The sequence below is a fragment of the Oryctolagus cuniculus genome, chromosome 7, assembly GCF_964237555.1.
Source record: "Oryctolagus cuniculus chromosome 7, mOryCun1.1, whole genome shotgun sequence".
NCBI lineage: Eukaryota > Metazoa > Chordata > Mammalia > Lagomorpha > Leporidae > Oryctolagus > Oryctolagus cuniculus.
The window spans coordinates 131,293,173-131,319,992 of record NC_091438.1 but is presented as its reverse complement, the minus strand read 5'-3'; the positions used below and the strand labels follow the sequence as shown (position 1 = coordinate 131,319,992).

The 26,820-nt window shown below is 54.6% G+C and overlaps 1 protein-coding gene across 7 annotated transcripts in view; it reads right to left on the bottom strand.

Moving 5' to 3' along the window:
- The window catches only part of HIVEP3 (HIVEP zinc finger 3), a 490,847-nt gene that overhangs the window by 157,465 nt on the left and 306,562 nt on the right, over positions 1–26,820 (bottom strand). For all 7 annotated transcript variants that reach the window (XM_070078655.1, XM_070078658.1, XM_070078653.1 and 4 more), the window contains one exon: positions 12,603–12,682. The gene's annotated coding sequence lies outside the window, so the exon portion shown is untranslated. The remainder of the gene's footprint in view (positions 1–12,602; positions 12,683–26,820) is intronic.

The window sequence follows — 26,820 nt, the reverse complement described above, 5'->3', positions numbered from 1 at the left end:
TACCTAAGCCCACGATTTCCCAGCTGTGGCTCCGGTGGAATGAGCGAGTGAATGAACGGAGGAACAAAGGGAGGAGAGACAGGATGTGTGGGAGGAGGCCTGGGGTGGTGAGAACGAAAGTGGGCCGCTTCTGGGGGCTGGGATTCTTGTGGATGGTTCTCAAGGCCATCAGGGAAGTCAGCCCAGAAGCCCTGTGTGGCCAGGCCTTGGCCGCCAGGTGGGCAGGAGATGGACAAACTTTGCTCCTCTGCTCCACCTGTGCTCTGGCCCGGCCTCTCTGCAGCCCTGCTTTCCTCAAAGGGGTCAGAACAGCCTTTCCTGCTTTCCTCGAGGTGTCTCCAACCAAATCCAGCTCTTCCCTGGGTAACCGTGGGGCAGCGGAAGGGATTCACACTCAGAGAAAGGGAGCACCTGCTCGCCCTTGTCCCACGGCAGAGCCAGCTGAGACCCACAGCCTTTATCCCCTAGGCCACCGTGTGCATTTTGGTTTGGCGGGACATCTCCTGGGAAGGTGGAACGAACTTTTAACTCATTCTTAACCCCGCCCCCTGCGCCCCTCCCACCCCGCCTGGCCGCTGTGAAGCTTTGAACCTGAGCTCAGATTCCTCCAGGCACTCTTCCTCCTTAAGACGCAGGGTGAAGCTCTGAGGCCCCAGGGCGGGCAGGAAGCTGCCCAAATGCACCAATAGCCCCAAAGAGCTCCTCTGCCAGCAGCCCCTCCGGGGGGCCTCCTGAGCCTGCCTCTGACCATTCTGTCTCCTCCTCCAGCCACCCTGAACTGTTTTCTACCTTGGCTCTTTGCACCTGCTGTGCTTACCCCCGGGGCCACCACCTGCATGACACACAGGAAAAGCTCTGATCTCTGCTCGAACCTCTTTTCCCAACCTCCGCAGACAGATGGCTTCCTTCCCCTGGGAACCCTGCCGTCGCCCTCAACCCTGGCCCTGGTCCTCACAGCGCTGCCTGCCCAATCCCAGCACTCATGACACTGTCGTTCCAGCTTCTGCCTTTCTAAAAGTGTGTGTGTGTGTGTTTAAAAGATTTATTTATTTGAAAGTCAGAGTTACAGAGAGAGAGAGAGAGAGAGAGAGAGAGAGAAGGAGAGAAGAGGGATCTTCTATCTGCTGGTTCATTCCCCAAATGGCTGTGATGGCCAGGGCAGGGCCAGGCTGAAGCCAGGAGCCACATGCTTGTTCTGGGTTTTCCACATGGTTGCAGGGGCCCAAGGACTTGGACCATCTTCTACTGCTTTCCCAGGCACATTAGTAGAGAGCTGAATCGGAAGTGGCACAGCCGGAACTTGAACCGGCATCCATGGAGATGGCGGATTGACTGTGGTGGCTTTACCCGCTGTGCCACAGCACTGGCTCCACAACACTGTATTTCTTTTTTTTTTTTTTTTTTTTTTTTTGCCAGGCAGAGTTAGACAGTGAGAGAGAGACACACACAGAGAGAGTTATAGACAATCAGAGAGAGACAGAGAGAAAGGCCTTCCTTCCGTTGGTTCACTCCCGAAATGGCCACTACGGTCGGCTCACTGTGCCGATCCAAAGCCAGGAGTCTGGTGCTTCCTCCCGGTCTCCCATGCGGGTGCAGGGACCCAAGGACTTGGGCCATCCTCCACTGCCCTCCCGGGCCACAGCAGAGAGCTGGACTGGAAAAGGAGCAACCAGGACTAGCACCCGGCGCCCCAACTTGGACTAGAACCTGGGGTCCCGGCGCCGCAGGCGGAGGATTAGCCAAGTGAGCCACGGCGCCAGCCCACAACACTGTATTCTAACTCCAGCATTTACTACACTGCATTTCCAACTTCTTTTGGAATCTTTTCTTGTAGTGAGGGGAAACAACATCAGAGCTTAGATACACTTCCGCAAATGTGTTCAGGGGCTCGCTGAAGGACCGCGTCTTCTTTACCTTGGCCTCCCCAGCAAGCAATGTGGCACTCACACTGGCGGTGCCCCACATGTCTGCTCATTTAGGAGTTGTTTTCAGGCTACCCACGAGCTGGGGTCACCCCTGGGACCCCCTCCCCCAGCCTTTCCCTCCCTCCCAGCCTCCACTGCCAAGCTACTGGGAGCCTGTTAGCATTGAGTGCCAGCAGTGAGAAAGCAGGCACCGAGGCGTCCTGACTCACGGGCATGGGGATTGTGTCTCCCGTTAGGGCTGCCCCACTGCATCTGTGCTGTGATCCGAGCGGGTACGGCCACTCAGATGGGGAACATCCTCCAGCGAGTTGTCATAGTAACCTTGACTTTCAGTTTCATGTAGGAGAGTCCCCGAGAGGAGAAACATAGCCAGGGGTGGAGGAGGGGTGGTGCGGAGCCATCGCAGCCTCCTGAGGCTGTCCTGCTCCCTCTTCCTGGCTGCTGGCTGGTTCACACGCTCAAGGTAGATGCCATTGTGTGTGGGCAGCTGAGTAGAAGCAGCTTAAAATAGCCCCCGCCCCAGCTATTTCAGGGAGCCGTTGAATATGCATGAAGCTATTTTAGAAAAGATGTCCCTGGCCTGGCCAATCCAAACCCCCATCCTTTGCCTTGGAAATGCCGAGAGAAGCTGAATGGGGCCTTTCTTGGTCTTTCCCATTGGGTGGGGGTTTTGTAGAAGCCGCAGAGACTACACCCTGGCCAGAGTGGGTCTCGCAGCCCTGGCAGCTCTGCCTCCTGATCCTGTGGCCACGGAGGCTCCGGGCCAGGCAGCCCAGCCCTCCCCAGTCCTATGGAGCTTTGGACAACTACTTTGCTATGAGCCAGGTTGACCTGCTCTGTGGCAGGGGGCATGTCTTAGAAGCTTAGGCATTGCCATTGCTTTGTCCATTAAGTCCTCCATCACCCTTTTATTGATAGAAAAGACACCTGAGGACTGTGCTAAATGCTGACGATACAGAGATTTCCAACATGAGCTCCTGGGTGGGACAGGTGGACAGATGAGCAGTGAGATAATGGCCATCAAGCTCCAAGGCAGAAGGGGGACTGGAGGGTTGGGAGGTCAGGGAAGGAGCCCTTAGCTCTGCCGGTTGGGGAGAAGCCTCTGAGGAGGCATGGGAGGTCCAGGAAGCAAGAGAAGGCAAGCCAGGCTCAAGGGCAAGGGGCTGGCTGGGTGTGGCTAGGGCTGGTAGGAGGGTGCGCTGTGAGGAGTGGAGAAGGGAGAGGGAGTGAGACTGCAGGAGACATTGTGTGCTGGGCTGGCGGTGCCTTCTCTGAGGGCCTGACAGGGGGCCTCCTGGTGCAGGCGCCTGAAGAAGTGCCTGGTGCTGTCCCCATCTACGTGAAAGGACACGTGGGCAAGGCCTGGCTACAGTCCCTAAGCAGGTACGCACAGAACGCTGGCTGAAAGCACCGGTTCTGGAGTCTGCCCCTTACTGGCTGTGACTTTGGTAAGTTATCTGACCTCTTTGCCTCAGTTTTCTCACCCATAAAATGGGATTACAACAGAACCTACCTCCCCAGGCATTTTGGTGGGGAGAAGTATGTGAGTTAGCAGACATACAAGGCTTAGAAGTCTGCAATGCATAGGGAGCCATATTCATGTATGAAAGGGGAAACTTTATCATTCTCTTGCATTGGCCTTTTCTCTTGACAATGGAGTTGCATCAAAGAGAAATTTGTTTCAAAGTAAAAATAGCTTTATTGCTTTGATTGACAATATCATATGTATCCACTATCAAAAGTTAAAGCATGGAAAGTACAAAGTAGGAAGGAAAACATCCCCTTTAATCTTAACTCTGATAACTGCCATTGCCATGACCGCCTGCTATGGGCTAAATGCTGATGTCCCTCAAGGTGACAGCTTCAGGAGGTGGCGTCTTTGGGAGATGATGACAGGTCCTGGTGGCAGAACCTTCCCGAAGGGGATCAGTGTCCTTCTCAGAGCTGAAGGAGGCCTATCCCCCTTCCACATGGGGGACGCAGTGCACAGGTACATCTATGAGCCAGACACTAGATCCTCTTCCACCCTGAGTCCACCTTGACCTTGGCCTTCCCAGCCTCCAGAACTGCAACAAACACCTGTTGTTTCAGGACTGCCGGGCTCAGGGACTTGGCAGTAGCGGCACAGGTGCTCTAAGGTGTCACCATCTCGGATAGAGTCAATCTTCGTTACTCACGGACTCCACATTTGCAAACTGATACAGTCGATTATATTTATTTGTCATCTCCCAAATCAATGCTCGATTTTGTAGAGTGGCAAAAAAAAAACTCTGAGTCACCGATGGCCATGTACCCAGATGAGGACAAATAAAGGGCCGCTATGTCTTCTTGCTTCAGTTCCCATCCTATGGACAAATGTCCTTTTGGCAGACTTGTTAGGGCCGTGTTTGTTGCATTTTTGTGCTATTTGTTGGGTGATTTTACTGTTTTCCAATGGCTCTCACGTGCAGTGCTGAGTGCTGTCCCATGTTCCTGAGTGGCCACGTGCCTGACGGAGAAGCTGTGTGCTCCACGAGCTTTGTTCACACATGAGTGTGAAAACGCTGGCCCTGAGTTCCGTGTGAACGAATCGGTAATCTATGTTAAACGAGTTGTCTTCAAAAGGCAACACTCGCAAAACACGGCTATGTGTTGGTTGCAGAGGCTCCTGGGAGTGTAATGCTGCAGCTCCCCCACGAGCAGGGTTCAGGTTTCACTAATTCAGTGCTGGCGGGGACTCAAGGGAACATAACCGTGGTGACTAGCAAGAAGCAACCATCCCTTCTCTAGATCCTCAGACAAATGAACCTTCCTGACACTTCAAGAAAATCATATACTGGGGTGGGTGCAGCACCAGCATCCCATGTGGGCACTGGTTCGTGTCCTGGTTGCTCTACTTCCAATCCAGCTCTCTGCCTGGGAAAAGCAGTGGAAGATGGCCCAAGTGCTTGGGAACCCTGCCACCCAAGTGTGGGATCTGGATGAAGTTACTGGCTCCTGGCTTCAGCCTGGCTCAGCCCTGGCTGCTGTGGCCACTTGAGAAGTGAACCACCAGATGGACGACCTCTCTCTCTCATGTTTCTCCCTCTCACTCTCTGTAACTCTGCCTTTCAAATAAATAAAATAAAACCTAAAAAACAAAAATCCCATTCACTGACATATCTCATGCACCTGTTCATGTCCAAGAGTGCACAATCTCAGGTGACTGCATCACCAGGCCCATTCCTCCCACCAGTAGCCACTGGCCCTCCATGCACAGACAATTTGGCTGTTTCTCGTTAACTGTTCCAACCAATGCTAGGATGAGCTAACATGGACTCAGCACTGTCTATGGCCCAGCCCTGTGCTAGGAATTTCCAAGCCTCACAGCAAGCCTATGGAGGTGGCATCATCACCATCACCAACACCATCACCATCACTATCGTCACCGTCACCATCACTGTCACCATCACCACCACCATCATCGTCACTCACCATCACCACCATTGTCATCACTATCATCACTATCACTATCACTGTCACCATCACCACCATCACCATTGTCACTCACCATCACCACCATCACCACCATCACCATCATTATTGTCACCATCACCGTCACTGTCACCATCACTATTGTCACCGTCACTGTCACCATCACCACCATCACCATCACCATCACCATCATCATGCCCATTTTCAAGATGAGGCCTCAGATGCTCTGAGGTGTCAGGCACCTTTGCCAGGGTCCTGCAGGTGCAAGTAGGTTCCTCTGACCCCAGGTTCCACACCTTCCACCAGCGTGTACCGCTGCCTCCTTCCAGACCCCGTCCTGGGCACTGATTGCCAATTCCCTTAACACATCTGTCTGGAAGTAGACCCCTGGGTTAAAGATGGAGGTCTGAAAATGCTGGTGACAACCCACCAAAAGGGCTCCAGGGGCCGGATCCCCATCCTCATGTCCCCAGCTGTTCTCACACTTGGAAACAGACCAACAGCACGATGTGGCTCCCGCTGCTGGGTGCTTACCACGCCCTGCACGGCGCTCGCCTTCTGTGAGCTGCCCCTTCCCACTCTCGGCCTGTCTTCCCGCGGGCGGGCTGTCCCCCATCTCAAAGAGCGCTCTGCGCCTGAGTGCTCAGACCCCTTTCACCCATCAGGCACGTGGGGAAACAACGTCTCTTAGTTTGGCCTTAATTACTAGGATTTTTTTTTTCTGTCCATGGCTTTTTAATTCTTTTCTTTCACAGTTTCTGGATTTGGTTTGCGATGTCAGGGAACATCCTCTATCCCAACATGACACAGGGCTCTCTCTCGCTCTCTTTTTTTTTAAAAAAGCCCCTTTATGGTTTTCTGCATTTTGACTACTTTGGGATTATTTGGGAGCAAGGACTGGGGGAAGGAGCCATCTTGCTCCTCCTCACCTCCCCCATAGCGGCTGGCCGGGTGCCTTTCTAACATGCTAGGCATCAGTTGTCTTCCTGTCGCTAATGCCCAGTGCTACACTTCCATGTGCTGAAATTCCCTACACACTGATAGCTACTCCTGGCCTCCCTGGGCCAGGCTGTGAGCCCCAGGCCTATCCCTTCACCAACAATGCACTTTCTAGGCCACTCCTCCTTGTTCATTTTTCCGTATGTACCTTGTAATCATTTTATGGAAATTTTTGTTGTGGTTTTGATTGAGATTCCACATTCAGGTCACGTGATAATGTCTTCTTAGGTCTCTTCTGGGATATTTCATGCTTTTTGGTCTTTGGAGAATGGGTTGGACTTTCCCACCTCGGATTCTGAGTGCTGCTCAACGGCAAGATCCCTGCACCTGCTACTATGGCTCGCAGTCAGGCAAAGCGCTGGAGATATTTGTAGGATAAATGAACGAATGAACAAATGCGTGAGAGACATTCTCCTGGAAGCTGATTGTTCAGTGAACGTGTTACAGAAACCCACTTTTCTCACGGCTGGAAGTGAATGTGTCAGACTCACAAGAGGCTACTGAGAGACCGGGGTATCACAGGCAGCCTGCCCCATGCCAGCCAGAGGCCGTCACCCCACAAGCAGCCAGTCCATTTCTCAGCGAGGCTCTCAAGGCCATCCGAGGAAGGACCACAGACAGGTGTTCTCTGTGTGCTGGCTGCTGTGTGGATGCTGTGAAAAGCATTTTCCTAGGAGATGCAGCACCCTCACACATTAGGGTCACTGGTCCAATTCTGTAGAAGTGGAAACTGAGGCAGAGAGATGGAGCTCCAAGCTAGCAAGTGGTAGGACTGGCTGGAGCCGAGGCTGTGGGACTGTAAAGGCTGTGCCCCCCCACACTAGCACCTTGAACCGCGGCATCTGGGAGGCTGAGGCGCTGTGGCCCGGATCGGAGTGAGGGTCCTGCCCTCGCTAAGCTCACACCGTGCCCTGGAAAACTGTCCTCCCACCCCGCCATGGGAGGAGCTTGTGATTCTGCTCCTAGGAATTGTTCCTGGGGAGCACCGCTGTCACAGGAGGGGACGTGCTACACAGGCCGTACTGTGGCTCTGGGCCTGGGGATGCAGGAGTGGGGGCTGGGGGTGGGGAGGGCGTCTGTCCTGTGGTTAAGACGCCCGGCCCCGCAGCAGACTGCCTGGGTTCAACTCGCATTTCCTGCTAATGCAGACTCCGGGAGGCAGCAGGTGATGGCTCAAGTAGTTGGGGTCCTTGCCATCCACATGGGAGACCTGGACTGAGTTCCTAGCTTCTGATTTCTGCCCGGCCCAGTCCCAGCTGTTATGGGTATGTGGGGAGTGAGCCAGCAGACTGGAATGCGCTTCTTTCTTTCTCTCTCTCTTCCCTCCTCCTCCTTTCTCTCTGCCTCTCAAATAGTAAATTAAAAATTAAAAGACCCAGCTTTGCATGGGGGTGGAGGTTGTCATTCAGCACACATCTGGGACACCCCTCGGGGTTCCTGGGCCTGGCCTGCCCAGGGTCGGGGCCTTGTGACTTGGCCCTGCGTTTGCCTCTGGGAGGACAGCCAGGCAGCCACTTCCTTGTGGGGCTGGCAGCTGCCAAGCAGGCCTCGGCTCACTTCCACGGCTGGATGAGAGCTCAGTTGTCCTGGGAAGGACACTGGGTGGGAGCCAGTCCATCCCCTGGGCCTGACTCAGTGTGGCCCAGAGCAGATCCCTGGCACTCGGAGATGAGTACGCTGCAGGTCTCCCACCCTAGGGAGCCCCTTTCTGGTCCCAAGGTGGATCCTAAGGAGACTTTGGTGGTATTGAACTCCGTGATGGAGACACCCAGTGCCAGGCAGCCCAGCTTTGGGGGGGGGGTGGCGGGGATGGGCAGCAGGCAGGGAGCAGAGGTTGGCCTTTAGCTCACAGCTGGTAGGTTTCATCTCGTGCGCAAGGGGAGGGTCCAGAGATGCTGAGAGCTGTGCTTTTGAAACAGGCCACGTAAGTATTTTCGTTTTCAATAAACACGTCTTGTTTTCAGGTGAGAACGAAAGTATTTCCGTTTTGGATAAACAATACCACACGAAGGAGACACGGAGCAGGTGGAGACAGGCCCGGCTGGCCCGCTTACCCATGCAGTGCCGATGAGCGGGGAGAGCCTGGCCTCGGCGTTCAGAGACCCAAACGCATGTCCCTGCTGTGTGACCACAAGCAAATCACTTCCCCACCTCAACCTCAGTTCCCTCATCTGCAAAATGGGCACACTGTCACCTCACACACAGGGCTGACATCAGGACAAACCGGATGTCAGGTGATGTCGTCCATCTGCAGGACCTTGGCAAAGGTATGGCATTATGCCGAGGCCCCAGAAGGCCCAGCGCAACTGCACGAGGACCTGCTGCAACCCCCCCACCCCAGCAGTTTCTTGGGAAGTCTCAGCTGTGCCAACTCCAGGCAAAGCCTATGCTGTAGGAACCCCACCCTGCAAGTGTGTTTGCTGGGCCACCTGCCCCCAGGCGCAGCCAGCGGGGCTGTGAGCGCCAGCGCCGGCCCCTTCCTGGTGGGAGAAGGAACAGGGAGCAGGCCTGTTCTCCGACAGCGGAGGGAGCTTTAAGGTGGGACGCTCCTTCACACGCCGTTGGTAGCTGTCTACATAAGGCGTCCATTATGTGCGGGCCTGAGGGGCCAAGCTAAAAATAGCATCAAGTGTGCACCCGCCAGAGATGCAGAACACCCGAAGGTCAAATGCCGAGGGCGAGACGGGCACCACACAGCTGCTGCCACCGGTTCCTCTGGGGCATGGCCACAGCCAGCCCTGCCTGGCGGCCTGGCTCGGGAACCTGGCTTGAGTTAAAAAATAGAACATGGAGTGTAACCCCAAATGCATACGTATATTTTTAAAAATCTGTGTATAACCATAAAAAAGAAGGCGAGAGAGGAATTCACTAAATCTCTCAGCCCTGAGTGAGTTTTTTCTTTTCCTGCATTTCCCAAACTGTTCTCAATGAATACACATTGCTTTTTGTAATCAGAAGAAAACCCAGGAGAAGATGCTATGAATTGCTTTAACATTAGATACATAGGATGATTAAATTGCTCTTCCCTCTGCCTCTCTGCCTCAACTCTGGGCCCAAATTCATCCACGTATTTGTGCTTTCCTGTTAGTGAGTGCATTTTTACCGAGTGCCTACTATGTGCAAGCAAAACAGACACAGCTCTGACCCTGTGGGTGCCTCTCCTACTTGGAGAGAAGCTCCCAGGGTCATTTGAGCACAGTCTCACTGGGCTCAACCTGGCTGTGCTGCTTCCTAGCTGTGTGTGCTGGGGCAGCTGTGCGGCCTCTCTGTGCTCTGTGACCCTTAGTTCCTGCAGTTCCTCTGATGGTTACCACAGGGCGGTGGCCACTCGCTCTGGCCCTCCGGCTGCTCTTTCGTCTGCTTTCCCATAGCACAAGAGCATCAGTGGCCACACAGAGCCAGCGCCCAAGGGCCTGTCCGCCTCCCTCTCTGTATCTGGGCAGGGGCCCAGTTTTACTGATGTCTCTGCCAGCCCCCAGCGCGAACACAGCACCGTCTCCAGGACTGCTACAGAGGCGGCAGGTCACCTGTGCCCCAGCCAGCACAAGTGGTAGAAGCCCCCCGCCCCCCACCGTGGCTTTACAGCTTGCACACATGACCTCATGGTGGCCTCTCAGACGGTGGGGCCTGTCCCTGGATGTGACTCTCCTGACCGACAGCATCTATGCCAACAGCAGGGCAGGGTGCTCGGCATTCGGGAACGCCCCAGCACGCTGTGACTCCCATGCCACGCCCTTGCTCACGCCCGCCCCCGTGCCTGGGATGTCACCTGGCTCTTCCCGCAGTCCTGCTGATCTGAGCCCTCTCGTGCCAGTGCAGGTGCCCCCCTCTTCCCTGGGGCCTCCCCTGACTCACAGCCTCCCAGGACGGGGCCCTGCCTCTCCCTGCCCTTGGCTGTGGCTGTGGCTGTGGCTTCCAGGGCCCCGGTGGCATCTGGTGCTCAAAGGGCACTTTATCCTTTGTGACATCCCCATTCTGGGGAAGGGGCCGCCCTCTTCACCGGAGACCCCATAGCCCACCAGTGCCGGGAACAGAGTGGGGGGTCAGGGAAGTTCTGTTGAACAAACTTTCTGAGGGAAAGTCAAGTACACTTGGCTTCACTTCCTGTTAAGGCAGCGATGCTAACTGCTTCTACCAGCTTCTTTTTAAACATTTATTTATTTATTCAATCAAGAGTCAAGAAGCCGGAGCCGGAGCCAGATCCAGAGAGAGCTCTCACCCACTGACTCACTCCCCAAATGCCTACAACGGCCAAGGCTGGGCTGAGGCTGCAGCTGGGAGCTGGGAACTCAATCTAGGTTTCCCACTTGGGTGTCAGCGACCCAGTCACCTGAACAGGAAACTGGAATCAGAAGCTGGGGGCAGGATTTGAACCCAGACCCTCTATGCTAAGTGCCTGCTCCTTTTATGACACCCTTGGAACCCAGAACTCACAGGTGTCTCTAGGCCATCACTGCCCATCAGTAGCCACTTGCTCCATGGCAGCGACACGAGCTGGCTGAAGGACACAGAATGTGGATGTGGCCACTGCTCGGGCCCTGTGCCCGCCTCTCACACAGCTGCCTGCCTTTGCTTCTGGAACCACCCTAGGAGGCAGATGTGGGTACACATGGGCTTTGAGGACCCCAGGGAGGACCGGGATGGAGTGCAGCTCCCTTCGGCACCAAAGCCTGCTCTGTACACATGCCCAAGACACAACAGACATGCTCGTGCTTTGAGCCCTACCAAGAGAGGAAATGGTGAAAGTATAACGTTGGGAGGTGGTGCCCACGACCCAGAGGCCAGGCAGGAGCTGTTCTGCTACAGTCCAGGAGAGAGAGGCCGATGGGGTGGGTGTGCTCCACATCCAGTCCCTGAGGGGTCACTGCTCTAGGGAGGTGGCCTGCCTCGCTCCAGGAACAGAGGAGACGGGGAGAGCTGGCTGCCCCAGGAAGAGCTGTCAGCCCCTGGAAGCAGGGAAGCCAGGCCACGTAGGGGCTGCAGTGGTTCCCAGCGCAGCAGCCCTGAGCACCGTGGCTTCTCTGGAAGGCTGCAGCATTGCCCCTGAGCCCGTGAGCCTGGGCCACAGACATTGCAGCAAGGGACATCCTGCCCTGGGCCCTCCCAACGTGGGCCCCTGCTCTCAGCCTCTCCCCAACCCAGATGCCTCTCCCAGACGCTCGCCCTGCTCTGAGGGACTTGTACCCCTCCTCCAGCCCCTGAGCCACCCAGGCTCCTTGGCAGGGCACTCAGAGCCTGTGCTCTCCCAGCCTCACTTCCAGCCACTCCTCCTCTTGTGCCCTCCATCCCTTTTTCCCTCTTGTACCTGCCAAGCTTCTGCTCATCCTTCAAAGCCCAGCACACGTGTCCCCTGCAAATCGTTTTCCTGGAACCAGCCCAGAAGCAAACCCATTTTGGAAAGGAGTCCCGCTGCCCTCACCAGTGTGTGCTGTGCTGGGGCTACCTGCACGTCCACCTCCTCCACTGGACTGGGAGCCTCTCGGGGCCAGTATCATGATTGGTTCATGTCTGGGTCTCAGCGCCAGCACAGAGGATAGGGCACAGCTGGCAATGAAAGATGTTCAGATGACTGGGCCATGGGAGGGCCGGCGTGTGGCTGGTGGTGCTCTATGGCTGAGTGTGACCTCAAGTAGAGTTTGCTAGAAAGCATGCGTGCCCCTCCCCCAAACACATGTAAGTACGCACACACACAGCGCACACACAACCCAGAGCAGGCTCTCAAGGGATGTGAGGTCCACAGAGCAGTCAAAAGGAGAGAGTCCCCAGGGAAGTAGCACACAGCTGCGGTGCTGACCCCACGGTCCTTCCCCATCCCATGGCCTTGGCCGGAGCCTGGAATGGATGGCGGAGGCCTGTGTGGTGTGCTCAATTCCACGCCCTCACTTTGCAGGCAAGGAAGCAGAGATATGGAGAGGAAAGTGCCTGCTTAAGGTTTTCCTGTGCCTTAAAGGCAATGCTGGAGCCAGAGCCGCTTCCCTGGCTCCTGGCTCAGGACCGAGTCTCATCACCACGCGCTGCCACTGGCAGGAACAGCAGCTGCAGGACCAGAAACCTTTGCGTCGCTTTTCCCCGGAGACTCAGGAGGTTGTGGGGCTCCATTTTCCTGGTCAAGGCCGAGGCAGTCCCCACCCACCACCTGGCCACAACACACGGCCACAACACATGGGCTTTGGACTTCCCTGTGACGTGTGGAGCAGTGGGGAGGGGATGTGGGGGAGAACTTACCTGTCAAAAGCCAGCCGCGTTCTCATGGTCAAGATGTGTCAGAGAGTTCTCAGAGCTTGGAGGGCTGTGTTGGAGGAGGCCTGTGGGAAGTAGAGAAAGTGAGAATATTATGCCGCTGCCATCTGTCAGCTTTCATTTGAGTTAAAAAAAAATGCAGCCAGAGCTGGTGAGCACAGGCTCGCTGACAGCAAAGCTCAGCTGCCTCCCCTGCTCCCGCCACTCCAGCCCGGTCACCCAAGGGTCACGAGCAGGTCCCCCAGGAGGGAACCTCAGTCTCGTCACTCCGCTCCCAGTCACCTGCCCCAGCGGGCCCCTCGGGCGCTCCAGGCCCGAGGACTCACTTCCAAGCACTCCTTAGGGAAAACGTCCTTCACGGGCTCCTTGAGCACCGCTCATCATCATTCATTCATTCTTTCTTTCTTTCATTAGTCATTCACTCATGCATGCATTCAATAGCCAGTTGGGAAAGCTGTGAGGTGCTGGCATCGGATCTGATGGAGATGAAGTGACTGAGAGTGACAGCTCAGGGCCACAAAGGCACATGTGAACCTGGGACACGTGCTCCGAGCTCCCCCACCCCAGGCTGGAGGGTGGCCTCCCTCCTCCCAGCGACCTCTGTGCCAGCCACTGGGCAAAGCCTGGAAGGGGGGCAGCACGTTTCCACCATTTTCAGCATGTGGATCCGTTTTTGTGTGAAAGTAGTTCTCAAAACGCCTCCTGGTGCTACCTGTACATTTAGCGTCTTCTCATTGAGAAACGACAATGCAAAAGCTACAACAAACATTCTTTACAATTACCTGGAAAGCATGGCGACACACACATCAATTCGGAACATCACTTATATCTCTTGGGTTTAAGACTACAAGCCTCAGAGACCCACTCATTCCATTTTCATTATATTTATGGAGCATCCCTGAGATGCCCAGCCTGATGGCCCACAGGTGAGGGGTCCTGGGACAGGGAGTTGCAGCAGCTTAGTAGTAAGGCATGCTTAAGCTCACATCCAGCTCAGGCTGGATGTCCTTGGACAGGCCACCTGGCTTTTCTCTAGCTCAGGGCCACGTGAGTGAAATGGAGCTGATAATCCTGACACTGGAAAGGTGTTATGAGGATTGAGTGAGCGAGTGGAAAGCACCAGGCCGAGGCATTGGCACCAAGAGAAGCTCAACCACAGGGCCCTAGAGGATCATCTTTATCATCATCATTACCACCTCCTTCCCACCATCACCATCACTGTTACCATCATCACCACCATCTTCACCATCACTCTCATCACCATTGTCACTATCATCATCACTAACATAACCACTATCACTTTCACCATGATCTTCACTGTCATCAACCACCGTTAGTATCATCATCATCACCACCATCAAGATCATCACCACCATGACCACTATATCACCCTCAGGACTACCATCAGCCATCAGCGTTATCATCATCACACCATCACCACCATCTTCATCATCACTATCATCACGATCACCACATTACCATTATCAGCACCATCATCATCACCACCGTCTTCTCCATCACCATCGTCATCATTATTACTATCATCAACCATCACCACCATCATCATTACCGCCATCATCATCGTCTCCACCATCACCATTATTACTATCATCAACCATCACCACACTCACCACCATCACTATTATCACCACCTTCACCACCATCTTCATCATCACCATCACCACCATCACTACACTTACCACCATCACCACCATCTTCATCATCACCATCATTACCATTATCACCACCATCATCACCACCATCTTCATCATTATCATCATCACACCATCACCATCATCACCACCATCTTCTCCTTCACTATCATCACCATCATAACTGTCACCATCACCACATCACTGTTACTTTCATCACCATAATCATTGTCATCAGCCATCACCACTATCATCACCAGTGTCTTCCTTCTTTTTCTGAACCTGAAGGCCTATCCTTGCCTCACCACCACCACCACCACCACCATCATCATCATCATCAGTACCATCACCATCATCATCATCATCACCACCCTCGTCATCACTACTACCATCATCATTCTCGCCTCTATTCTCTTTCTGAACCTAAGAGGCCTGCCCTTGCCCCTATAATAAGGTACATGATTGTTTCTACCCTATTATAGAGTTATTTGTATCCACATCTTTCCCAGGTTCATGCTCAAATCTGTAACTTCAGAGTTGTGTGAACTTGGGCAAGTTACTTAAACTGTCGAAATCCATTTTCCCTTGTGTAAAAAAATGGGGACAACAGTTTTAGTAATTCTTGGAACTGTTGTAATGATTAAATGAAATAGTATACATGAAACCTCAAGACAACACCTGACACGTGGTAAATGCTTGGTATTATTTACAATACTGGTTTACTAACATTATTATTGTCACCACTTCTCCTCCTAGTCTGTTTCCCCCTGAGGTTAGAGATCATAGGAAATTCATCTCTGTCTCCTCACAGTCTAGCACAGGACCCGTCTCCCAGAAGACATTAATAAATGATGGCTAATACAGCCCTGCAGACTCACACAAAATCCAATGCAAACCAATTCCCGGTACAGGGGCATGGGGCATGGCTAAGGATAAAGCGTGCTGCTGGTACCCTGAGAAACCCAACATATCTGCCACAGAGGGCATTTGTCACCCAGGGAACCAAGCTGCAGGGCTGCTGGAACCACTCATTCACTAATTCATTCATTTATTCATCACACTGACATCAAATTTTCACTTCGGTCCAATAACAAACCCTTGTCCAGTGCATTTTTTTTTGAAATCTTGTTGCCATCTGTCACCTCATTTAGTTTCCATAGAAAGGCTTGGAGGCAGACAGAATCGGTACTGACAGTCTATTTTTTAAATAAAGAAATGGAGGCTCACAGAGGTGCCAAGATTGCCAAAGGCCTGGCAGTCAAGGCCATAGTAGATCACGGGCCAAGCTTCCACCCTGACCTTGACACCTCCCTTCTGACCCCACTACGCCAGGCACTTCACAAACCCAGGACCGTTCAGTCTCTCTGCCTAGTTTGATTCTCAGCAAATAGAATGGAAATAGATTATTGTTATTGTTGTTTTTTTTAAGATTTATTTATTTGAAAGAGCATCAAAGAGGCAGGGAGGCAGGGGTGGGGAGAGAGATCATCAGTCCTCAGGTTCACTCCCCAAATGGCTGCAACAGCCAAGGTTAGGCCAGCCCCAAGCCAAGTTCCAGGGTCTTCCACATGGGTAGCAGGGGCCCAAACACTTGGCCATCTTCTGCTGCTTTTCCCAGGCCATTAGCAGGGAGGGGGATTTGAAGTGAGCAGCTGGGACTTCAACAGGTGCTCTAGCATAGGATGCTGGTGTCCAAAATGGTGGTTTAACTTTCTGTGCCACAAGAGTAGCGCCACTTGGGGCTATTTTAACATGTCCTTTGGGAAAAACTCTGAATTTGAGAACTGCAGAAATTGTGAGAGCTGAAGCAGTGTGGGGCAGATAAATGTGACAACTCTGATCCCAGCCTGCCTGGGTTCAAATCCTGGCTCTGACACTTAACAGCACCAGGGCCCTGGGTTAGTTACTTAACCTCTTTGTGCCCTAGTCTCTTCATCTATAAAGAAAATCTAACAATAATTAGATACCTGTGGGGCTGTTGTGAGGAGTAAATGGTCTCGTCTACAAATAGAACTTAGAGCAGATCCCGGCGCAGAGTAAGGGTTCGCTGTAATTATCGTGGCTGCACCTAGCACAAGGCCCGACATACAAAAGAGCCCTAATGAACACTCAGCAAGTGGTGGGATGGGTGTCAAGCTCCCCAGCAGAGGGAAATACCCATGTGTGCTTTAAGTATTGATGGGCAGGGCAAAGAGTAGCCCCAAGGAATCTCGGGTCCCTGGCTCCTTGCTCAGTCACATCCAGGCAGGAGGAGAGTCCAGCCGTAAGTCCTTTTTGCTTTTTCAAGCTGCCTCGTGTCTGCCAACCAGCAGCAGATGTGACTAGTGGCTAAGAACACAGGTTCTAGAGCCACGAACTCCAAGTCCTACCCTGCCGTGCTGTCACTCGCTCCTTGTGTACTTACCTCTCTCTTCTTCCTTCCGTTTCCTCATCTATAAAATTGGGGTGTTCACACCCACCTTGAAGGGATGTTAGCTAGATGAAATGTCATATGGGGGAAGGTATAGCTCCCCCCTCCCCGCCCCGGCCCCAGCCCTAATCCATGGCAACAGCGACAATGAACTTAACAAGGTCAACCTGTGCTCACCCGATGGCGCTCACCCTCGGCGCTGGTTCCTCCTGTGCCAAGTGCTGCTTCTCATGGGTCTCCCTAGCACAAACACACCAGTTAGGGTAGCCCAGGCTCCACCCCCTAGGCCAAATGGTGCAATGGAAAAGCAGATTCTCTCCTTGGCCGCAGCAGGGATCAGGCTCCCTGGGGGTGAGACAGCTGCTTGAGAAATGGCCTCCTGGGAAGGGTGGTCCCCAGAGGACCCACAAGGAGAGCTCCTCCCACATAGCAGCGCCAGCAACTAACAGTCAGGCGCAGCTGCCTCGGAATCTGCCCTAGTCCCCGCGCCAGCTGAGACCCTGCCTGTACTCAGATTCCCCACCAAGTCGCTGAGGCTGCCAGACCTTTCTGCTTACAGGAAGAGAGAAACACTCCCTGAGCCAGACGCTTAAGTTCCTTATCTAATTGGATCCTCCTGGGGAGCCTGCAGGTGCGCACCCTGATCTCACCATGCCCCAGCGTGGAGACGCTGGGCACACTCCTTGGCTGCCCATGTCTCACGTTCCCCGTCCAGCAGCACCTGTCAGCATCCTTGCTCATTAGACCAATTTGCAGAGAAGGAAGGGGGCTCACAGAAAGGCAAGCGCATTGCCCAGGATTACACAGCTAACCGATGACAAGGCTGGAGCTGCCTCATTTCAAAGCTCCATTCATTCGTTCATTCGTTTGTCCATTAATTATTTTTCTGAGGGCCCACCATGTGGTAGGCGCCAGACCCTTACTCTCTCTTTTCAAAAACATCCATTTATTGATTTCCTGTCACTCCAGAGAGCCCAGCATTCAAGTCAATTCTACTTAACAAAGACACACGAAGTCCCTCTATGTGCCAGGCACTGTATGAGGTTCTGGTTTCAAACATGTTTCTGGTTTGGGAGGTTGGTTAGAAGCACAGCGGGCAATTATTTTGCTTTATTGCAGTTATCTCTATTTTTTAATTCTTAAAAAGTACACGAGTATTGTATAATGGGGGAAAATACACATTTTATTTTATTTTATTTTGATAGGCAGAGTGGATAGTGAGAGAGAGAGACAGAGAGAAAGGTCTTCCTTTTCCATTGGTTCACCCCTCAATGGCCGCTGTGGCCGGCGTGCTGTAGCTGGTGCACCGTGCTGATCTGAAGCCAGGAGCCAGGTGCTTCTCCTGGTCTCCCACACGGTGCAGGGTCCAAGGACTTGGGCCATCCTCCGCTGCCTTCCCGGACCACAGCAGAGAGCTGGACTGGAAGAGGGGCAACCAAGACAGAATCTGGTGCCTCAACCGGGACTAGAACCCGGTGTGCTGGTGCCATAGGTGGAGGATTAGCCTAGTGAGCTGCGGCGCTGGCCAAAAATACACGTTTTAAAAAGAGAGATTCCTGGGCTGGCACTGTGGGATAGCAGGTAAACCTGCTGCCCGCAGTGCCAGCATCCCATATGGGCACCAGTCGAGTCTCGGCTGCTCCACTTCTGATCCAGCTCTCTGCTATGGCCTGGGAAAGCAGTGGAAGATAACCCAAGTCCTTGGACCCCTGCACTCACATGGTAGACTTTACCTTAGCAGTGGGCATCCTAGTTGTGGGGAGCAACCGGACTAGACTGAGTTACTGGAATTAAGACTTATTCTATGCATCTGCTCTCCCACAATATGGCGCTGGGAGAGAAGTAAACAGCTTCCACACAGCTGCCTCCAGTTCAACCAATTAACTGTAGGACTTGCTCCTGATTGGAGAGCAGCGTACTCGGCATGTGGGCAGCCGAGTTAGGATTGGCGGAGGAGGACTATAAAGGAGGAGAGAGACGGCATGCACCAGGAACATTTATGGGGAACATCTAGCTGAAGGAACACCCGTGCAGCCCCCGAGAAAGCCGGCCGGCGGTGTGCCGCTCCCCTGCGGAAGTGGGGAATGTGGCCAGGGGGAACTGCCCTTCCACGGAGGTGGAAGGGATAGTAGCCAACCCGGGAAGAACCAGCAGCAAACCCGGGGAGGGCCGAGCAGACGAAAGAACAGCGCAGGGTCCTGTGTCGTTCCTCCATGAAGAGGGGGAGCGACACTAGTAGCCAAGGCAAAGAGTAAAACAAGATGGGTTCTGTTGTTTGACAGTAGGAAGAAATTTGGGAATGAGGAAAGTCAAGTTCTCCTGGCCCAGCTTCCCCCACCCTTTTTTTTAGAGACAGAGTGAAATAGACAGAGCGAATTCCTCTCCAGTGGTTCAGCCTCCAAATGGCCACAATACCCGGAGCTGGGTCAGGCTAAGGCTGGGAGCTGGGAACTCCGTCCTAGTGTCCATGAGTATGATAGGGACCCACGTCCTCGAGCCATTCCCGCTGGCTCCCAGGGTCTGCGTTAGCAGGACGCTGGAACAGAGGGCCAAAGCTGGCTGTACACACCGGTACTCTGATACAGGACTTGGGCATCTTAACTGGGGCCTCAGCCACTCGGCCATACACCCACCCCCTTTTTACTTTTTAAAAATTTAATTGGCATAATAATTGTACATATTTACGGAGTCCAGTGCAATAATTCAATACATCTGAGTAATGGGTAATGATTGAGCCTGAATCATTAGCATTTCTTTGTGTTGGGAATCTTTTACTTCCTTTCTGCTTGTCATTTAGAGATTGGTGATAAATCCTTGTAAACCACCATCGCTGTCAGTGCTGCAGAAAGCTAGCGCCGGCCTGGGCCTTGAGGGTACTGAGCAGCGTGATGGACAGCTCCGTGCTTGGCAACATGCTAAGGTGACACCCTCGGCTCCTCCTGGTGACCGGCCCCTGGGTCCTGACGAGGCGGGAACAGCGCGCTCCGGCTCTACAACAGCCATTCTCAGAGTGGCCAGGGTGAGGTAGATCAGTTCGAGGATAATGTTGCAGAATCTTGTAGGAGAAAAAAAGTATCAGTGTATCCAGCGGGCCAGTGAACTTTAGTCAGAGAATCTTCTTAGCAAATAAAACTCACATTAAAGTCCAGTGTGTAACACAGAGAAAGGCGGGATGTTCTGCAGAGTTGCAGCTCAGGTTCTCCGGGCAGTCCCCTCCCCGATGGCCCCTAGAAGGGGGTGTGGGACCTCCGGGGGTTGCTGGAGTCCGGCTGGCAAGCTCCTGTGTCAGGCCACTGCCCTGGGCACCTGCAGAGCCCCCAGTCTTCATCAGGATGAGGGCACCAGCGGCGGCAGCAGAGGATGCTCTGATGCCCACGGAGGGCAGAGCCCTGGCTTCTAGAAGCTAGGATGACGAGGGCAATGACAAAGTTTCATTGTGAAGATTAAAACGGCCTTGCCCTTCTGCTTTCCTGGGGTGCCCTGCGAGGGGACCCGGAAGGACTTCCTGGCCATTCTGGAGCAGTCTGTAGGCTCCGACAGGCGCAAACTTGGAGCCTACATCCCTGCACTGGGCGGGTGGGGGGGGGTACTCTCTGAAGCCTAGAGGACAAACATGGGAATGAGGGTCCCAAGCCATCCCCGCTCCCAGCAGGAAGAGCCAGGGTGCCACAGTCCAGGGAGACCAGGAGAAGTGGGCTCTGGGATCGGATTTCAGTGCTGTTCTGCTACGAATCAGCAGAGCTAGCTAGTGCCTCTTTCTAAACCTCATGTTCCTCATCTGTGGAAGAGGAAAACACAGCTGAGGGCCAGCTGCTGGGAGAATAAATGAGTCGCTGAGTACCCGCCCCGCCCGCAGTGGGTGTCCAATCCCAGTCTGCTGTCTGCTCTTTGCAGGAGACCAGGCCAGGCCGGAACCCTGCCCTTCCATTCAAGGGGTCGTGAAGGAAGACAGAGGGTGTTCTGGGGCTAGCAGGGTTTCCTGGAACTGGGGAACAGACTTGCTGATGAATTTCTAGAGCAACTGGGAGAAGCCAGGAGGGGTCATCCCCCAGAGAGGCGCAAGGAGCCTCTAGAAGGTTCTAGATGAATTTGGCAGACTCCTTATCAGCTTGACATGCGGGGAGGGAGAGGTACCTTTGTGAGAACCTCACAGCAGGTGCTCATGAGTCTCCTGCTCCGAGCAGCCATCCCTGAACAGCTGAGCATCTCTGGCCTCCACGTGGGGAGCGTGGGCCGTTCCATCTCAGCCGTGGCACTGGGGCAAGGATCACGTGCCACTTGCCATTTTTTGGCCCCTCCGTACCCCTGCTCCCTCCTTCTGTATCAGCACTCAGGTTTCACATGGGCTGGAGGGAGCTGCTCTCCTGCTCCCAGGGGACAGCCAAGCCAAGCCTCTGCTTTCCTGCAGCCAGCTCCGGGCCCTAGCCTGAGCCAGGCATGTCAAATCCTGAGTCTGGAACCTCATTCTTCCACCTCTGTGGCCATGATGAGCCTGCCGCTGATTAGCTCCTGTTTTCTGTTGCTGGATCCGTTCCTGAGCTGAGTTCTCCAGCCTCCCTGTCAATTCTGCGAGGTTCTCATCACCCCTCCAGTAGACTCCCTTTTCGCTTAAGCTAGCTCAAGTCAGCTTTTGCTGCGAACACCAAAAAGCCCTAATGGATTCAGAGAGGAAGGGGTCAAGTGGCTTCCTGCGGCATGGAGGGCCCTGGACCAGGAACTCTGGCGCCAAACGTACACTGGACAAGTTCAAGTTTACCATCAGGAGCTCCCTTGCAGCTCTTTCTTCCAGTCCTCTCGCTGAAGGAAGCCTGTTCTTACTGCGCTGAGCCCCGCCTCAGGCCCAGGGAGGAAATGCCAAGGGCATGGCAGTGGCAGTCCATTTTGTGATGGACTCAAGGCACCCAACTCTGGCCAATGGGATCTTTTATTTATTTTTTAAAAGATTTATTTATTTGAGAGGCAGAGTTACAAAGAGGGAGAGACAGAGAGAGGTTCACCCCACAAATGGTAGCAATGGCCAGAGCTGGGCCAATCCAAAGCCAGGAGCCAGGAGCTTCCTCCAGGTCTCCCATGTGGATGCAGGGACCCAAAGACTTGAGCCATCTTTTGCTGCTTTCCCAGGTGAATCAGCAAGGAGCTGGATCAGAAGTAGAGCATCAGGGACTTGAACCGGTACCCATAAGGGATGCTGGTGCTGCAGCCAGTAGCTTAGCCTACTGTGCTACAGTGCTGGCCCCAGTGGGATCTATTACCCCCTTTTCAGAGCAAAGGAAAATCTTCAAGGACCCTGGGAGGGGGCTTCTCTGATAGTAAAAAGAATTAGGGGATTTTTTTCAAGATTTATTTTTTTTTTCAAAGGCAAAGATACAAAGAGAGAAGGAGAGACAGAGAGATCTTCCATTTGCTGGTTTACTCCCCAGATGGCAGCAACAGTGGAGGCTGGGCCATGCCAAAGCCAGGAGCCAGGAACAGGCAGCCAGGAGCTAGGAGCTTCTGCTGGGACTCCTACATGGGTACAGGGGTCTAAGCACTTGGGCCATCCTCTGCTGCTTTCCCAGGTGCATTAGCAGGGAGCTGGATTGGAAGTGCAGCAGCCGGGACACAAACTGGCATCCATATGGAATACTGGTACTGCAGGCAGAAGCCCTCTACGCCACAGCGCCAGCCCCCACGTTCCTCTTTTGTATCACCCACTGTCACTCACCCAGCGTCATGTCTGCATTTACCCCCTGGACTGCTTCAGTCCTATCTTTTCAAAAAAGTTTTATTTATTTTCATTTTACTTGGAAGGCACAGAGAGAGAGAGAGACAGTTCAAAGGGGTAGCAGCTCGTCCACCACTCGGGCCTCAGTCCCATTCTTCAGCCACCAGCAGAGGGATGGGCACCTCCTTTAGCTGCTTCCCTCCTCCCACACTGCCTCTCCCTATCACTGAACAAACCCCACGAGTGGGCCCCAGGGGCCATCTTCAAGGCCAGAAAGATCGTATGCGGTCAATGAGTGTACCGCCATCATGTGCCCAGTGGGGAAACGGCTGAGCTGACAACCTGCTGGGGGACCAAGGCACCTCTGTGGCACCAGCTCGGACAGCCCTGGAAGGCCAGACCCGACGAAGGGGTCCTTGGGGCCACCCACGTCCTGAGTGAGCATCTCACTCTCCTCTCCTTCACAGCTCCCCTCCCACCAGCTGTCCACGTGCCCACCTCCAAGCTCAGTCCTGCCCTGGCTCCCAGACCATCCTCCCTCCTACAGCGAGGGGCATCTCAGCAGAACTGGCTCAGACTCTCCTGCCCTAATGTTGGGACCTGAGTGTAGAAAGAGTGCCCAGCTTAGCACCCAGCGCTGGCCCAGAGCCTGCTGCAGCCTCCCTCCCTCCAAGTGTGGCTCCCCAGGCTCCGGAACTGTGCAGCCATGGCCGTGACAATGATGGGGACTGACACGAGCCCACTCAGCACGTGCTTCCTGCCAGGGGCTTGGCTAAGAATTTTACGTGGATTTATTGAATCCCCACAGAGAAGATCTTTACTCCCATTTTACAGATAAGGAAGCTGAAGCCTGAAGAAACTGACCAGCTTGCCAAAAGTCACACGGCTGGGAAGTGGCAGTGCCTGGACGATGTCCCCGACAGCCCAGGCAGCCCTGATCTCTGGGCTCTGCTCTGCCTGCATTCCATGCCCCCATTGCCTCCTTGGTCTGGCCCTCCAGTGTCCAGCCCATCTCAGACTCAGCTTCTCTCAACCTGGTGCATCCTCAGCTTCTCTCCTTCAGAGAGAAGGAGAGATGTGACAGGACCCCGAAGGACAGGGGCAATAGGCAGAGGGTGGGCGAGGCCGGCAGAGGCAGAAATCAAGGCTGGACCCGGCCACAGCCTCCGGGAAGCTGCTTCCCTCTCTCGCACACTTGCTGGCAGCGGCTGAGCTAAAGCGAGTGCCCAGGTGACACCAAATGCACGGTGATGGTGAAATGACTTGGGCTCTGGAGCCAGACAGACCCACAGCCAGAGGCCCGCTCTGTGCCTTGGAAATTCTGTGACCTTGGGGAAGTTCCATGGGAAGGTGACCTCTGAGCCTCAGGCTCCTTGGCTTTAAAATGGAGACATTGCCACTGATCTGGTGTGGCCTCTTTGAGGACACGGGAAATGCACCCATTACCCTGCTCATGCCTTTCGCTCTTCAGCTCTGCTGCCCCTGGAGCTGGCTGTCTCCCCAGGCCAGAGATGGCCTCTTGGAGCCAAGTGTCCTGAGCTGTTCCAATGATGGCCACCACGTGGCTGGCAGGGACCCGAGCACACTCGGCGCACTGGAGATAAATACCGGGTCCGGGCACCTGATTCTAAACAATGGGCTATTCTGGGGTTTGAACTGCTCATCAAGGGGAAGGCAGGCTCTGGGCAGGGAACAACCTTGTGCCGCACAAGCACGGGGGCTGCAAGTGGTGTGGCAAACACACCAAGCGCAGGTGCAGACACGCCAGTCAGCAGGTCACGGGTCCCTCCCAGAACGCCGCTGAGTAAGGGCGTGTAATGAGCCTCCAGGGCGACCCCCGCCCCTCAGTGCACACACAGGGAAACTGAAGCCCAGGGAGGGGCCATCTTGGATCACTGCTGCACCAAGCATTCACCACCAACCCCCTCCCCCGGCTGGGCTTTGTGCTCTGCCACAAGGGCCTCACGGTGTCCGGGGTCAGGGGGAGACAGATTCAAAGCATGCAACTACAGTGGCCAAGGAGGAGCGCCAGGACAGGGGCAGGCGGGGCCACCAGAGCAGGAGGGCGGCACGTCACCCAGGGCTTGTGTGTGTCAGGCGCTGCTTGGGTGCTGGAGACACAGAGACCCACGCTGGCCCTTGTGGAACTAACCACCTCACGGCAGAGAATGGCCTTGGCAGACAAGCGCAGAGGCATGGGGTCTCCCGGCAGCGTGTGCAAGTGCCAGAAAAGAAAAGAAAGCAGGATAAGGGGGCAGAGAGAGCCTGCAGCCGGCTGAGGCTTTAGGTAGATGGTCCATGCCAGTGATGACAGATCCATTTTTGCACATGAAATAGGACAATGGATGTTGTGCCCTTCTGAGAAAAGACAGGAAACCATGGCAGGTCGTGTGGTGACCTGCCTCTGGGGTCACAGAGACCTAGGGAAAGACTCAGAGCTGTCCCGGGTCTGTCCTCTCCCAGGCCAGAGCTGCTGTCCTGTAACGGCAGGGCAGCCCCTCCTGCCACAGCCGCTGTTTCTCCCTACATCCTGCCCCAGGTGGGCGGAGGGCGAAGTACAAGGCAGCTCTGCTGGGCTGGGGGCCATCACAGCCTGGCTGCCCGTGTTGGCCACCCAGATGCAGCAGGGCACGCGCGCCCCTCCCTCCGCTGCCTCCCGCGGGGGTGGAACTCCAGGCGTCAGGCCCACGTGGTCCCTCCGCTTCTGCCTGTGTGACCTTGCCAAGTTCACAGAGCATCCGGCAGACCTGGACGCAGTGCCGTTCTGGCAGAGCCGCTGGGAGCATGAAGTGCAATGGAGGCACGAAAGGCCCACAAGTGCCTGGGGCCGTGGCAGCCTGAGGCCTGCAGGCACCTTCCCCTCTTGCCTTGGCTCCTCCCACCCCGATCCCACCCTGCCTCCGAGCCCCTCTCTCTGGGCTCACAGTGTGTGCACACTCTTGGGTGCATTTTTCTCTTTCTGGGTCTTCTGTTGGCCCCTGAACGTGGCCGCCACCTCCTAGACAGCAGCCCTGACTTACACACTCAGTCGCTGCTCGAGAAACGTCCTTCCACGAAGGTCCTTGAACAGTGGGGCGTGGAGAACCCTGCTTCCTAGTTAGCTCTTCTGTCAGCTAAATGACTCTGGGCAAGCTAACGGTTTTGGGTTCTATTTTTTGAAATCAGGGCAATATTTGGTGCTCAAAGTTCTGCGAAATCATACAGCAATTTCAATATTACCATCTCCAGTATAGACTCCTAGGTGGAGACAAGGGTTTCCTCAATCTGTAACCTCGGGTTACAACCCTGCCCAGCACATCCTGCCCTCTGGGGTGATCTACCTGGAGTCCAGCTCCCCGGTGACAGACAGGGAGCTCACCACCTGCTGGGCAGCCCATGCTCTATTTTGATGGTCTCTGGGCATTAGAAACGTGCTGTTGTATTAAGGCATGCCACGCTGAGCTCTGGAATGCAGAGAAATGAGTGGGTGATGAGAACAGGGCTGGGGCAGGGACTGGGGAGCTGCAGGATGAGGGCTGGGGGTGGGGGTATAGGGGAGCTGAGAGCAACCGGAAGCCCAATGCAGAGTGTTCCCTGACACGGCCCCACGCGGGAGGCAGCTTCCCTTCCCAGACAAGCTCTCAGTGCAGGGCCACCTCTGCTTGCCCTGGCCTGGCCACCTCTTGCCCGGGGCTGTGCAGCCGCTGGAGCGCAGGGGCCAGGGTCCTGGAGCCGAGATGCATGATTGATGACCGAGATGAGCTCACCGGCTCGGGGAGGGCGGGTGAGCCGAGGGGAGCCTGCAAACAGGCTGGTTATGGATTTTAACCCTCTGATGTGACTGGCTGGGAATTTATCATCAATAATTCAAGGCGCAGGGGAGGAGGGGAAGAGAAAAAGGCAAAAGGGGGAGGGGGAGGGAGCGAGGGCGTGGAGGAAGGGAAGGAAGAGACGGAAGCAGGCCCGGTCGTGTGCCGGGGGCGGCTCGTGTGTCCCATGTAGCCATGTGTCCCTGGCCTGTTTGGCCTCATGAGAATCTGTGAAGCCAACAATGTTGGCCCCAGTGACCCAAAGCTGAGGCTGAGGCTCTGGGAGGAAACACGAAGGCTTCCGGGCTGGGGGCTGGGCCCGGGTCTGCTGAGCCCACACCCAGGTGCTTCCTGCAGCACCCTGACTGCGGAGCGCTGCCAGGCCGGGGAACACGGAGGGTCCCCGCACAGGGCCGCTGTGGGGCCCGTGAGCTTGGAGGCCTCTGCCCTTGTGGGGGAAACCGGCCATTGGCCTTCTGGACGGCACCAGAACTTTGTTGCCGGAGCTGAAAAAATTAACTGCTATATTTAAAAAAAAGCATTGTTCAGTTGCTATGACAACAGAAGGGCTAAGAATAATATAAAACGAAGATGATATGCCAGGTTGTCACTGGCAACCCAATTTTAAGGGTGTGTTGTGTGTGTTTTG